General features: G+C 32.6%; 1 protein-coding gene across 1 annotated transcript in view; it reads left to right on the top strand.

The window, feature by feature from the left end:
• Positions 1–13975, top strand: part of LOC127708009 (galactoside alpha-(1,2)-fucosyltransferase 2-like) — a 44211-nt gene extending 30236 nt beyond the window's left edge. Inside the window, exon 3 of the transcript XR_007985120.1 lies at positions 13954–13975. The gene's annotated coding sequence lies outside the window, so the exon portion shown is untranslated. The remainder of the gene's footprint in view (positions 1–13953) is intronic.
• Positions 13976–14639: the final 664 nt, after the last annotated feature.

Below are 14639 nucleotides of genomic sequence, written 5' to 3'. Positions count from 1 at the left end.
AAAATATGATTCTAATATAAGGCTTTGAAAAGAAAGCCATCACATAATTTCAATAAAAAAATGGGGCGCACATACGTCACATAAAATATGAAATTGCAACGTCAGTTGTATTTTAAACTACGCTTGATTAGAAAAATGACATTTTGTTGGTGTTGCTCGCATAGAAATTAAATAAAATCGTTCTACAAGTAGTATATACATTGCATGTATTTATACACTTTTTAATCATGAAACGGTTGGTTTCTTGAACGTTTAGTTTCGTCAATCAGAATGGCTACCTTTCTAACATGTCCACATTAGGTCAGCTTCGAAGTACTAAAGTTCTGAATTTTCCTGTTACAATTGAAACAATTCGTTCATGTCAGGCATTTTGCTTATCATAAAATAGATAGGCATTGTATTGCAAACAGATTGCTCGGCGAAAACAAATATTATGCCTACCCATATTAAAACGCGCATACGTCACATGTAATTGGAAAACACTTCATCTGGAACGCACGTGGCTTTGTCCTTTGATTGTACCATTACATATGAAAAAAATTCGTTAAATAAATGGCAATCTAATTTGGTTATTAGAAATTTTAAACAACATGCATATGCTCAAAGGATTTTCCGAAAAATCCACAAATTCAAATGATAATAAGTCATACACATTCACACTTCAGACAATTTTCATCGATTTATTTTGTAGTTTAACAATAATGAACAGATCCGGAATTAAAATCTATTTATTAGCAATCTTTCTATATTTTGTCGATATTATTTTGATTTGTGTTTGATGTTGTTGATAAACTCATCATAGATAACAGGACTAAACTTCTTTACGCCAGACGCGCAAAAGATCCACAATCGACGCTCGAATCACAAAAATTAAAAAGACCGAATAAAGTACGAAGTTGAAGAGTATTGAGGAACCAAAATTCCGAAAGTTTTTTTTTCAAATACAAATAAGGCACTCATTACTATCATATTCTATCAAAACTGTAAACATTAAATAATACCTTAAATATTAGAATTATGTTATATTGTTCACAGAACACCAAATTACACCAAATAGCAACATACGATGATTTAAGTACAGTCTAATTTGTATTACGCTTTAGAAAAAAAAAACAATATTAATACACCTCTTTTTTATATGATATTTATATAGTATTTGATGCACAATTGCAGACAATATTTCAGCTAATTTCTTCTTATTTTGTATAATCGGAATAAAAAAAAATCATTTGTTATATATAAAGAAGGAAAACAAAATTTAAAGTGTATTTCTCGTTCTTCGTTGCCTCCGTAAATCTATAAAAGTATAGTACAAGTTATCTAGAGGCTGCATTAATAACACAGGAGATGATTTTTGTTGGCTCAGGACATTGTGTCATGTCATTTTCCTGGTCTGTATATACTCCAATCAGCTAGCCTTGATCACTGTTATGTCCCTTGTTGTTGTCTAAATTTCACTGTTTTATACACTGTTCGATATAACCTGTATTCCAACTAAAACAAAAGGGCTTCATATCTCTAATAACATTGTTAATCGTTAAATGATGAAGGTAATTGTACAATAATTTCAAGTCAGAGGCAAAAGTGTCCTTATTTGTATATATTTTTTTATCACTTCTATTTTTGAATAATGTATATTTATTTATTTCAATGCAGTACAGTACTGTTTGAACATACACTTAATAGTACCATACCAGCAGTGGTAGTATAAAATTTGACTGAAAATTTGCATGACATTAGTATGTTTTATTTAAAAAAACAATTTCACACAGATATTGATACACATTAGTGATATTGTCATGGCAAACATTTCATCCTGCAATAGGCCATTTTACTTTACAAATAAAGGGGTTACAGTTAACACGAAGCGAAATACGGATAGTAAACATATATATTCTCCTGGTATCCTGCTTCTGTTGCGACCAAATGGTTACATTCAAATAACTGTTCACGTCACAATTCACTTTCTCGTCCGCGTTTCATCCGTGCAGATGTAATTGAAAATCAAAATTAAAGCTTAGTAGTTAAAAAAAACAACTAAGCGTTTTAAATTTTAAATTGCAGGATAAACATAATATTCGATATAAAAAAAAATATGTAAATGTGCTCGCTACAAAACAGACTAAAAGCTAAGCGAGCCTCGATTATCTCACTGTTTCTCAAGATCTAACAAATGAATTTATATTTTCTTACAATAAAATTGATAATGAAAATTGGGAATGTGTCAAAGAGACAACAACCCAACCAAAGAGCAGAAATCAGCCCAAGGTTACCAATGGGTCTTCAACACAGCGAGAAAATCATGCACCCGGTGTCGGGCGTCAACTGGCCCCTAAACAAAAATGTGTACAATGTATGAATATTGTATATATAATGATTTAATATTGAGAACGATTTGTGTACAGATACTTATCTTTTGTTGTGGTCAGTATATTGTCCTATAGATCTCTTTTTTTCTGGTCAGTATATTGTCCTCTAGGTATCTTTTGTTGTGGTTAGTATATTGTCCTCTAGATATCTTTTGTTGTGGTCAGTATATTGTCCACTGGCCTTTGTTAGTCTTGTATGTTTTTTTAATTTTAGTTCATTTATATGTTTTGGAGTTTAGTGTGACGTGTATTTTCACTGAACTAGTGCACAATTTTATTTAGGAGCCAGCTGAGGACCACCTCCGGGTGTGGGATTTTCTCGCTGCGTTGAAGACCCATTGGTGGCCTTCGGCTGTTTTCTGCTCTTTGGTCGGGTTGTTGTCTCATTGACATATTCCCCATTTCCATTCTCAATTTTATCCACTAGATTTCTTTTTGGACTTTGTGTAATTTTGTTGCTGTTTAATTTACATATATCCCACGTGTCTCTTTATTCATAATTTCATTTACTTTTTGATATGTTGTTTACAAAATACAAATATATCTTTTGTTTATACTGCAAACTTTTTCTTACATTTTGAATTGAAACATGAACTCAGTGTAGTTTTCTCTAACAGTTAGTAGAAAATATGCCAATTATTTGCCAATACTCAAAATTTCATGTTAAATATTTGACCCGACTGTGACGTTTGCAACTATTGTTTGGTGTGCAAACTATACTTCTTTAACTTTTCGAACTTGATCTTTATATTAGCTATTACTATTTTACTGTATATCTTGGTATCTTCCAATCTGTTTGATCGCGGTTTCGGCTTTGAGCGGGTTGGATTAACTTTTTCCATGCTTATTTTCCTGCTAAGAGGAAAGACTGTAATTGGTTTGTGTAGTGTTAATTTCAATGTAAAATGATTACCGCAAACAGAGCAAAACTAATCTTAGTACAGACATTCCCCTAGAAAAACAGGTGTTTTCGGAAATATTTCATCGGACACTAGTACAACAAAACAAAAAACCTCATTTGAGAGCATACAAACTTCGAAGGTCATCTTTGCCTGAAATAATTGCAATTCTAGTTTAAGCACAGCTACATGACTTTCATCAATTGGAAACGTACAAACAATGCTCCTGTAATTTGCACTGACTATGTTACAGTAGGTGACATTTTGTCAAAGTACTTGTTAGGCTTTTTGTAAAAATGATGTTTTTAAAATATCCCTTATGTGTATTGTGTAAACGCGAAGACGGTTGAAGTCTGTTAGAGGAGGTTCCAAATAAGCGTACAACCTGCAAAATCTTTAAAACAGATCTCTCAGTTTGAGCCTAGCGGTTTCCTAAAACATCCTTAAATTCGTTCATTTAGGTATTATTGATGCTTCTTTATATCTTTATCTGTTACAGTGCATGTGTATTGTAGAAGGAGATAACCAGCTGATATAAGATGCAATAACTTGTGGGTAGGATACATTGTGATACAAAAGAAACTATTTTCTGGATTAAAATTTGTACTGAAAATGAAATATCCCATTATTTGCCGTACTTCTATTAATTCTCGTGGCGGGGTTTGCTCGCGATTTTAGGTGTTGGAAGGTGCTGATAAGTTTTCGACGGGTTCAGTGATCGAGTTTTCACAGATTGAGATTGCAATGTTTGTGAAAAGTAAACTTCTATGTTGAATAGTAAAAGTAAAGACGTCAAGTAAACATTTCCCGATAAACAAAAGTCTGTACATACATTCATGCAATTCATTCATGTTGACCCTTCCTTAGTCTTAACTGTCAAATATTGGGGTACAGCAGATGACATTGACAATCTTAATCACTATAAAAAGAAACATCTATGTCAACAAAGAAAAACAAAATGACATAAAGACACTCTATAAACAACGGAAATAAGCAAAAATGAAAGACAAGAATACAAAATAAATGCCATAGCACAAAAACACAATAACACAATGGTGGGATGTATAAATAACGAGACACGTTAAAAGGATATTACATAAATGGACTAAACAGAAAAGATTAAAAATATACAAAGACAAATAAAAAAAAACAGTATAACACGTAATTAAGATAATAAACAACTTCAGTACATATAATCTATACTTCTAGACCATCATGGACTATTTGTGAAGTTGATACGGAATATTTATCAACAAGATCTTGGTATCTTCCGATGAACTTTGTTTGAAAAAGGACGAGTAATGTCTCTTCTGGTTGTATAATAGATCCGTTAGTTTCAAGGGAACATTTTATCTTGTATTTCACTTTTATTATTATATTTATTGATGTTATCCGTCAAAATTATTCATATCTAACTCCCTTGTTAAATAAATCTGTAGCTCATTGTGTAATGTTTACAACATTGTGTAATGTTTAAAATGTCAAAGGTCGAAACTATGCTTTTTTCCATATTACATGTATGTCATCAAATGTTTATTTTGCATAATTGAATATTCAACTACCAATGCAGGCCTAGGGAAATACTGTTATTGGATGCATTTAATAGTACTATATCAGCAGTTGATGTTCTAGATGTAATTGAAAATTATAGATGGTATGTATTCTATTAAAAAGAAATGTACAAACAAAAATACACAATGTAAATGTTGCCAATTTGGTGACCACCGTCAACCAGCATTGATTATGTTGCCATTTTTTTACAACTATTATGGATTAGGCATACTGTGAGACCACTTGACTGTTGTTGACAAATTGTTATACCTACCGAATTAGACCTTTCACCGGGTTTGTACTTACATGAGCAACACGAGGGGTGCAACATGTGGAGCAGGATCTGCTTACCGTTCCGGAGCACCTGAGATCACCCCAAGTATTTGGTTGGGTTGCTCAATCTTTAGTTTTCTATGTTGTGTTTTGTGTACTGTTGTTTGTCTGTTTGTTTTTTTTCTGTTTTATCCATGGAGTTGTCAGTTTATTTTCGACTTATGAGTTTGAATGTCTCGTTAGTATCTTTCGCCTCTCTTTAATAAAATGCTCAGTAGACTTAATGTCGCCTTCTAAAAATCTTTTTTGTTGTTTGTGTCGTTGAGTGGACGTTTTTTTTTATACGAAAACAACTGATGATCATCTGCAAAGCAAGCAATTTTAATTTTAATCGGTTGCATTAACATAAGAAGTTATTCGTTTTGCTTTGATCTTGAATTGATTTGGAACGAACAATTTCTTCAATATTGAAAAAAAATATGAATAATATCTTACCTGTTTTAAAGACTAGTTTGTTACAGTCAGGTTTTGTTCTTACAGTGATGATACAAACCTTCAAAAAGTTGATTGGGTGACGTATTAATTATCATAGTATAGAAAGTTGACAGGAGAGGTCTTTTTGGCTGAAAAGCATATTACACAGTATCTGAATATCGATCAGATTATGGATTGTCATACAAAGCATCATCAAAGACTTAAAGCAGTACTTGAATTACGGAGTAAGCTTGATTTGTAAATAAGATTATAGAGTTATAATCATGACCTTCACCTTATTTGCGACAACTTTAAAAGTGCAGTAAATAATAAAAAAAAAGTTCGTGTACTATTCTTGTAACTTCAATTATAATTAATGATATACTACCAGAACAGTTTATTATTATACCGGTTGTGTCCTCTCTCCGATACTGATGTTTTGACAGAGTGTGTAGATTCACAGTGAGGGGTATTGCAAGCATAGTTGATGACCAATTAGGACTCGCTTTTTCTGTTTTGTTTGTTTCCTTGATTTATCGACTGATGGGATTTGAACGTACGTATTCTATTATTGTTACCACAAATATAAACCGAACACGGGTTTTCATCATGGACTTTGTCGTTAATCTTGTGATTTTGACATTAAAGAAAGGAATCAAACTTGATTTCGTTACACTTCTGTTTTAGGGTAATAATAAAACAAATTAATATTGAACTCATAATATCGATTGAGTTTAAGGTTCACGCTTTTTTAAAATTTAGTTTGAGACCTTGATCTAAAACACTATTCCGCTCCACTAGTGGCACCCGTTGTGTTACTTATTGCAACAATACAACCATAAGTTGCATTCGGAAATGTCACAATCGAAGACCTGAAGTGAATACATTTAGTCGAACATATCATTGGTCTTTGGGGACACATATGTTATATACTCGTCCACCTTATCATGTTTGCAACGGTAAAACTTTCGAAGTAAAGACTTCAATTCTACCACTTGGAACCTTTGGTGTTATAGCTTCTTTTTACGCAGCAACCCTGTATCAAAGAAATCATGACAAAAACGAAAACCCTGCATTATCGTTTCAACTTGGAGATAAATACTCCATATGCAGGCGCTGCTTGAAATATAACTATACAGAAATGGAAAGTTCACGATGGGAAAATGTGGTTAATACCTTGTGTCGAAAAGTTTAGTTCTCAATCGATTCTAAATGTTAATTTCTCGATAAAGTCAAGATATGGAGCAGACTTAATCTTATCTGGTGTATCGTTTATTACATGTTCTTTGGGATAGAAGCAATCCATTTAGTGCTCTCAGATCTGTACTTTGTGTCTTTTTTTTTGTCGGGGTGTATAAATACCCTGCTTCGTCCGATCTGTGTTTTGTTAGATGTTTTTGCTTTATATCGATCTGATGAGTTAAGCACTTTTCAACTGCTTTTTATAGTTCTTATTTTGTGCTGTAACACGACTGTCCCACGTTAGGGGGAGAGTTGAGCGCTTTCAAACATGTTTAGCCCCGCCTCATTCTTCATGTGCCTTTCCAAATTTAGTAGCCTGTAGTTCAGTGGTTTTCGTTGGTTCATGTTATTCATATTGGCTTTTCGTAAATTGTTTTGTTATAAATTAGGCCGTTAGTATCTCAATTCAATTGTTTCATATTTTTCATGGAGGGGCCTTTTAAAGCGGACTACTAGTATACGGTAGGGATTTTTCTCATTGTTGTAGGCCGCACAGTTGCCTATAATTGCTTACATCCACTTCATTTGAACTTTGGTGGATAACTGTTGTTTCATGGAAACCATACCACATCTCCTTATTTTTATATGAATTAAATAATGAAAAGACGTCATCTATATAGCAAAATATGAAGTTAAAAAATTATGTCAGCTTCATTTCATTTCGTTTTTAAACGTTATGTTGTCCTTTCCTAGAACAAAATATGTGTGTCGGTTGTCGCAATGTTTTATGTAGCAAGTTGAATTTAATATTTAAATTGTCTTTGATAACCTTATCCGTGCTCATTTTATTGCACAAGATGCGTATGTCAACAATTAATGATTCTTCAGTTATGCTCGAGGCCAAAATATTTTTGAACGTCCAAAGCCAAATACAAAAACGTTGAAATGCGTATAAAACCAAAAAGGACCAAAAGTAAAGCTAAAGCCGGACAACATTCCTTGATTTTAAATGATTTGGAAAGTTAAGAATGAAGACACAAGCACGATGGTAGTATTTGATGTTTACCTAAAGAGGCATATATCTTTCTTTTATTTAAACATTCGCATAAAGAATGATGTGATATTATATTTTGGCACATAGTTTGATTTTTGTATATACTTATCAGATTTCCACGGTTCTTGAGGAGGACAATTCAAAACGTATCCCCCACAATATACACAGATCAGGCTTGAAGCCAACAATTCAAATTAATTCACCGTAATCTAAAAGTAGCATTATTAACATCTAATAACATGTTATAGCCAATGTAAATAGTTTCGTTAATTTCGTAAACCTTTTATACATTTCGTTCATTGGAAGTGCTTTTTTGATTTTACCTTCATCAGCATGCCCAATATCCAAACATTTGAAAGCGAAGAATGTAAAAATACGTGGGAACATTTGAAGCTATATGACTATTTAGAGTATCAAGAAATGCTTAGCCTTTCGGGGCATCAGTTCTAAGTTTATCCCGGTCTTTTTTGTTCTTTTTTTAATGGGTAAAAATCTACATCTATATACATCTACATCGTACGATGATCCATCAGCATATTGATGATTATATGTCGGCGCATCGCCAACATACACTTATTAAAAGATAACAATTTTATAAGTGCAATAGTCAAAAATAATTTTGTGCAAAAATTAAAAAATAAACACATTTACATATTTACAAACAGGGTAGATATCTAAATGTACTGACTTTAAATCAGTATTTTGAACTGATCCAAAGAGTTAACGCTGATTATGTTTTGCGGAAGTGAATTCCACAGTTCAACTGTGAATAGGAAACAGCTTTACTTAAAGTAATCTGTGCTGGTGCTGAATGGTTGATATTTGATATTGTAGTGAATTAGTGAATGTGATGTTTTTACTGGCTGTGGGGAAAGGTAAAGGTTGGGATCTACTGCTATACGTTTGTGTGTGTTTTTGTACATCATTGTAACTCGATTGATGTTTCTGTGAGTTTCAAGTGACTTCCATTTAAGATGGTCAATCATGTAGGGGTCACTACTGGTGTTATGATACCTGTTGGTGACGTAGCGTGCTGCCCTTCTTTGTACTTTTTAATGTTATTTCTTGGGGGGGGGGGGGGATGTTAGGAGACCAAACTGAAAAGCAGTATGATCGTACCATAGATTGTAAGCCAAACTTTTTGTTTCTTCCTGATTTATTTTTAAAGTTTTTTTTTTAAAGCCCAAGATCTTATTTGCTTTAGCAGTGATGTATATAAAGATATAGACTTACATACCGCTGGAAAGGGCCTTTTTTATATGTCAAATATATCAAAAAGGAGGGGGTAGCAATTACACTAGAATAATATATCAATAGTTAGTTAATGATATGTCAACATTTCATCGTTTGATACGATATCTTAAAAGAGGGAGCACCACTCCTATACATCTGATTTATATGAATAATCATGTGGTTAAAATATTTATCTGCTGAATTGTGTATTGGTACAAGTTGAATAACCCTTAAAAACTCAGCAAGATACCACAGATCGAGAAATATATGAATGTGTTGTGTTTTTACCATGAAATATATTCATAAATATGGGTCGGTATTTCAACTTAACTTCAATATATAAATTGGTTTTGTTTTATCCCAACCTGCAAGTCTGGACATACAATTTAGTTTTCGCCCATTTGTTATGTTTTCGGGTCTTTGTATTCTATCGTTTTTTATCTTAAGTTTGCGTAGATATCCGTTTTCTTTGACTTATGGTTTTTGGTTGTTATATAAAAATGTTATCCACATGGAATATCTTCTTCGGACGCATGCATTGAATGTATACATTGTTATTTTCATTTACTAGCACTGTATCGATACCTCTGTGGGTTGACTGTTAGTGCCAAATGGTATCATAATCTCAGTAGTCAATGCAACAGTATTGACATTATTTATAACATTCATTTGCGTTGGGAAATAAGACATTATTTAGAAAGTAAGGTTCAAACTCCCTCATCCAAAGTTTACCTTATGATAATTTGACAATTCTTGTTTGGTCATATAGCTCCTAACGTTTATACGTATTTTTACATCCCTGGAATTCAAATGATTAGGTTTGAATGTTCCGGATGAGGTTAAAACCCGAAAGACACTTCTTTAGATGAATGAGAATTGTCATTTTAATTTGGTATTATCGCCCTATTTTCTAGATCATTGAAATAAATGAGATGTACATTATCTTTGAATTTGTAATTTTAATTGAAAGTAAATCATAATGACTTGGCGAACCTTTTTCTTCCTTGTCTTAATCTATAACATCAATATTGGAGGACTGACACTTTATTACAGTAGAACATTTCAATAAACAAATTTCTAAACTTCGTCATGTTGCAGAAATTTCGATCATATCATTTTTATGCGGGCTTTTGGTTGCGCAGTAACCCTGACACTTTTCGGGAGCCTTCCATTATGTTTAAGAAAAAAGTGTATCGTATAGTTTTTTCCACCATTTGAAAAATGCAGATTTCAATATACATTCCATCTATTTAAACAGACATCTTGCTCAAACAGGTAACATCTGCCGTACGTGTATATATTAGCTGATATAAATATTGTCCTTGGCTAGTCGAATACACAATATTTAAAGTGTCATTGTCCGTTAACAGGAAGATCGATGTATGTGAACACGTGTTACAGTTTCCATTGATGGGCCATATCTTAATGTAGAAAAAAATTGCTGCAGTGTTGTTTTTATTTTAACAACCAGTTGTTTACCCTTTTCTTTATATTGTCTTTAATTTGTACTTTATTGAGGAAGTGTATACTATTTACTATATACTTTATGTACTATCAACTACGACAACTTTTTAGGTTGGCGTCTTCGTCGTTTATTAGATATGTGAGACTCGGAGGTGCTTCTACCAAATAAAATTGACTTCTACATCGACATGTGAACATGAAAAACACTGACAATAAAGTTTATGTATTCCATCGTATTTTGGCATTACGACCAACGCACATCGACGTAGCTATCAACAAAATAGGTCACAATATCACAATCGAACTAACATTTGGTTTTGTCAGTTTTGAATTGACTTTGGAGTTTCGATATTTTTGTTATAATTTATACAGCTTAGTCGAACATCTTGACGACCCGGCTATAAATCGTTCTTCATAAGGAAACTTGAATTTTAAAAGTACTTAAAATGTTCTTAATTGTCTACTAGTTGATCAGGAAATGCTAACCCTGCCTTTTTTTCTTGATCTTTTTTTTAAAGGCAAAAGTGGAGCTACTTCCTGTATATGACGGTATACACAGACATGCCGCTGGAAAATGTAATTTGTTATATTTCAAATTATTACTGGGGTGCAATATCACTGAATGATATAATATATCAATGGGTAGTTATTGATGTCAATATTTCATTTCCAATTAGATTTCTGAAAAAAGTGAGCACCACTCTTTTATATCTTAATAGTTTGAATGATTTCATGTTGATTGTTCGTCCTACTTAACATCTGCTGAATGGTGAATGTAAATCCGGAAAAGTGCTTCGGACGAACGAAAATTATAAAGTGTCATTTCCATTTGGTGTAATCGCCCTATTTTCTAGATCATTGAGTTCAGGGAAATCTATTTTTCGTTTAATTTTCTCTTTTAATAGAAAGTAAATCTCAATGACTAGGCTAACATACTTCATTTCTTTCTCAACATATCTAGATCAATACTTGAGGACTGACATTTTGATACAGTAGAACATTTCAAAAAACAAATTTCTCAACTTCCTCATGTTGCAGAAATTTCTGACCAGGCTTCTAGATGCGCGGTGTGCACATTTTAAATAGCACTGACACTTTTAAGAAGCTTCTCACTTATGTTAAAGAAAAAAGGATGACGTTTTCCCTCCATTTGAAAAAATACCTGTTTCACTGCACATTCTATCTTCTAAAACAGACATCACGCTAAAACAGGTAACATCTGCATTATATGTTTATATTAACTGGTATTTAAAAGTTCCCTTGGCTAGTCAGATGCATCGAAAACAAGCTGTTAAATGTACTATTATCCGTAAACAGGAAGTTCAACGTACGACAACACGTGTAAGAGGTTTTATATGTCTTATTATCAGAAACAAAACAATATTAATCTTTGATAAAATCTGTTCAATAATTAAAACTTATACCGACTAACTATGTTTTATTATATTTATGTTGGTTTGAATATGACCTTTTTTTGTTTTGCCTTTAAAACTATAGAATAAAAATATTCAAGTGAAGTTTTAAAATCAACCAGTAAAGCATTTTACTTGATAAATTGGATAAAAGGTATTGTATTTTCCTGGCATTTTGGTTGCTCGTTTGTTTCCAGGTGAAGGAAGTATTTGTTTAGCACTTTATTTGGCCGCATTAATATATATTTAATATAAACTGTGTATAAATTACTATTATGAGTGCAGAACTTGAATTAACAGGAAAAAAGTATATATTATTAGACTTTTTTGTAATTCTGTTAATTTACTTCGCAACTATGTAAGCACCACTGTTATCGGTATTGTATGTAATCTAAATGAGAAGATAGCATTGTCGTCATTTAATTGACTTTTTTTATAATTTCTTAAATCAATATAAAGGGTGCTTCGATTAAACAAACTGTGTTGTCCACATTTTTATCATTTAATTTCAAAGTCAAACTACGTATACCTTCAATTTGGATGAAGCATTTGTAATTGCAATTTTATAAATAAAATATCATATAAGGAAAGACAACTCAGAATATTAAATGCAATAGTGGAGTGAATCACAACCTTAAAGTGACAATCGATCACATTTATAGGACATGGCAGATAATTATAACATTTTTGGTTGATTTTTTGTCATACGTAACACTGGCTGATCATTCTAAAATCGTTCGATGATTTTTCGTCCTACTTAACAATAGCAGATAATTTTTAAATCTTTGGTTGATTTGTCGTCATACTTAACAAAAGCAGATTAATTTTAGATCGTTGGGTCATTTGTCGCTTATGCATCTTTTAAGTATGTTTGATCTGAAATAACTCACTTTTAAATACACAATAGTATGGTGGCCGGATGCGGCCAATTCGCCTTTTCGCGTTTTGGCGTTTTTTCCTTTCACTTTGCAAACGTGAAATCGAGAAATCGGGAAATCGGGAAATCGAGAAAGCGAGAAAGCGAAATCGAGAAATCCATTTCTCGTTTTCGCGTTTCCGCCTTCGCGTTTTCTCGTTTTCGCTTTCTTGATTTCACGAGTAACAAAAATGATGAAATAGAGAAAATTGACATCAAAATAAAGAGAGAATAGAGAAAAATATGGTAATAATATGTATCCATTACATAGCAAAAAAAATAGGAATAAAGAAAAAAGGCCTACCAAATAGAATACAAATTGAAGACCCCCTTTTCTTCCAAAATCAAGACTTTTTTTGCTATGCACCACGACTCATAGACCTAAACATGTATGTCATAACGTTAGACGGATGAAGTTGGTCTCTCAGTACTGAGGAAAGGATACATTTAGAGTTATCTTTCTTGGAACTAAATTTCTATACTCAATGGTTTGTGCTCGGTAATCCGTATACGCGAATACAAAATGGCGTCATTTAAATCAGAATTAGACGGAGGAAAGTCATCTGATTTTTAAAATTTTAACGGATTTCAAGAAAACGATGTTCTGATTTAATTGACGCCATCTTCTATTCACGTATACTGATTACCGAGTACAAACCATCGAATATAGGAATTTAGTCCTACATATAAAAGATAGGTGACTTCGGCTGATGTCTTTTTTTTTCCGTCGCAAAGCATATCCAGAAAATCTAATTCCTTCAACGTGTTTCCGTCTGTAACGTTATCCGACTCCAATGTAAATGTCCATCCATCCATCGCTGTCGAAGAATCTTGTCCAACTGATATTCCCGCTGTTTCAAAAGCACGTGATGTTTTTAAGAAAGTAGGTGGAGTTTCACGTGTAAGACCCGAAAAGGGTGTATTTTAACTGATTATTTTTAAAATAAAAAAAAAAATGAAATAAGAAATTTTAAGCAGCGAAAGTTGCTATATTAAGTTAAACAAGATATTCCATTTTTTTTTTTTGGATATTTGTCGGTGTATCGTAAATTATACCATAGTTTTTGTTAAAACCCCTCGGCAACCTTATGTCATTGCAGAGTATTTCACATTGTCTACGTCACAGAGATATGTTCTTCAGACTAAATTCTACTTTCGGTTTTTAACCACATCATATTCATGAGATCGACAACCATAGAATGTGAGGATATAATAACTACTGCCTCTGAATCATGAATATAACAATAAGTTTCATCTATGAGTGTTTAACATGACCCATCGTTTTTGAATCAGGTTAGGGAGGGCATCATAAAAAAGTCAAAGATGGATAGATTGATTAACCGCCTTTTCCTACAAGTGTTGAAACAATAACTCCAAGGAATTAGGACAGAAAGTCACAGGACAAAAAAATCACAATTCAGGTTTGAGATTATTTTTCTTTGAATAAGAAAACACTTATTTTTAAAACTTGATATTTAAAAAACTATTGTTATATGTTCAACATTTTATAATGCGTGGAAAGGCATGTTCCAATGAAAAATGATGCGCACATACTGATTTTCTATGGAACGAGAAGGTGTGAGTATGTTCTTATATAGAAGACAAGGATCCTATGTTTCCCCCTTTTTCTATAATAAGTTTATCCCGATGATCTTATTGATTGTTGCTAAACGTCCAGTGGTAATTGTGTCATGCATGTTCCACAAGCGCTTGGGATCAGGAATTGGATAAAACAAAATCATTGTGTGCATTGAATATTCATTTTTCCATTTTAATACCTAATACTAAACACTATTAAGTTTCCTTTTATAC

The sequence above is a fragment of the Mytilus californianus genome, unplaced genomic scaffold (genome assembly GCF_021869535.1).
Source record: "Mytilus californianus isolate M0D057914Y unplaced genomic scaffold, xbMytCali1.0.p SCAF_7, whole genome shotgun sequence".
NCBI lineage: Eukaryota > Metazoa > Mollusca > Bivalvia > Mytilida > Mytilidae > Mytilus > Mytilus californianus.
The sequence above is the reverse complement of the archived record's forward strand: the minus strand, read 5'-3'. Positions and strand labels throughout refer to the sequence as shown.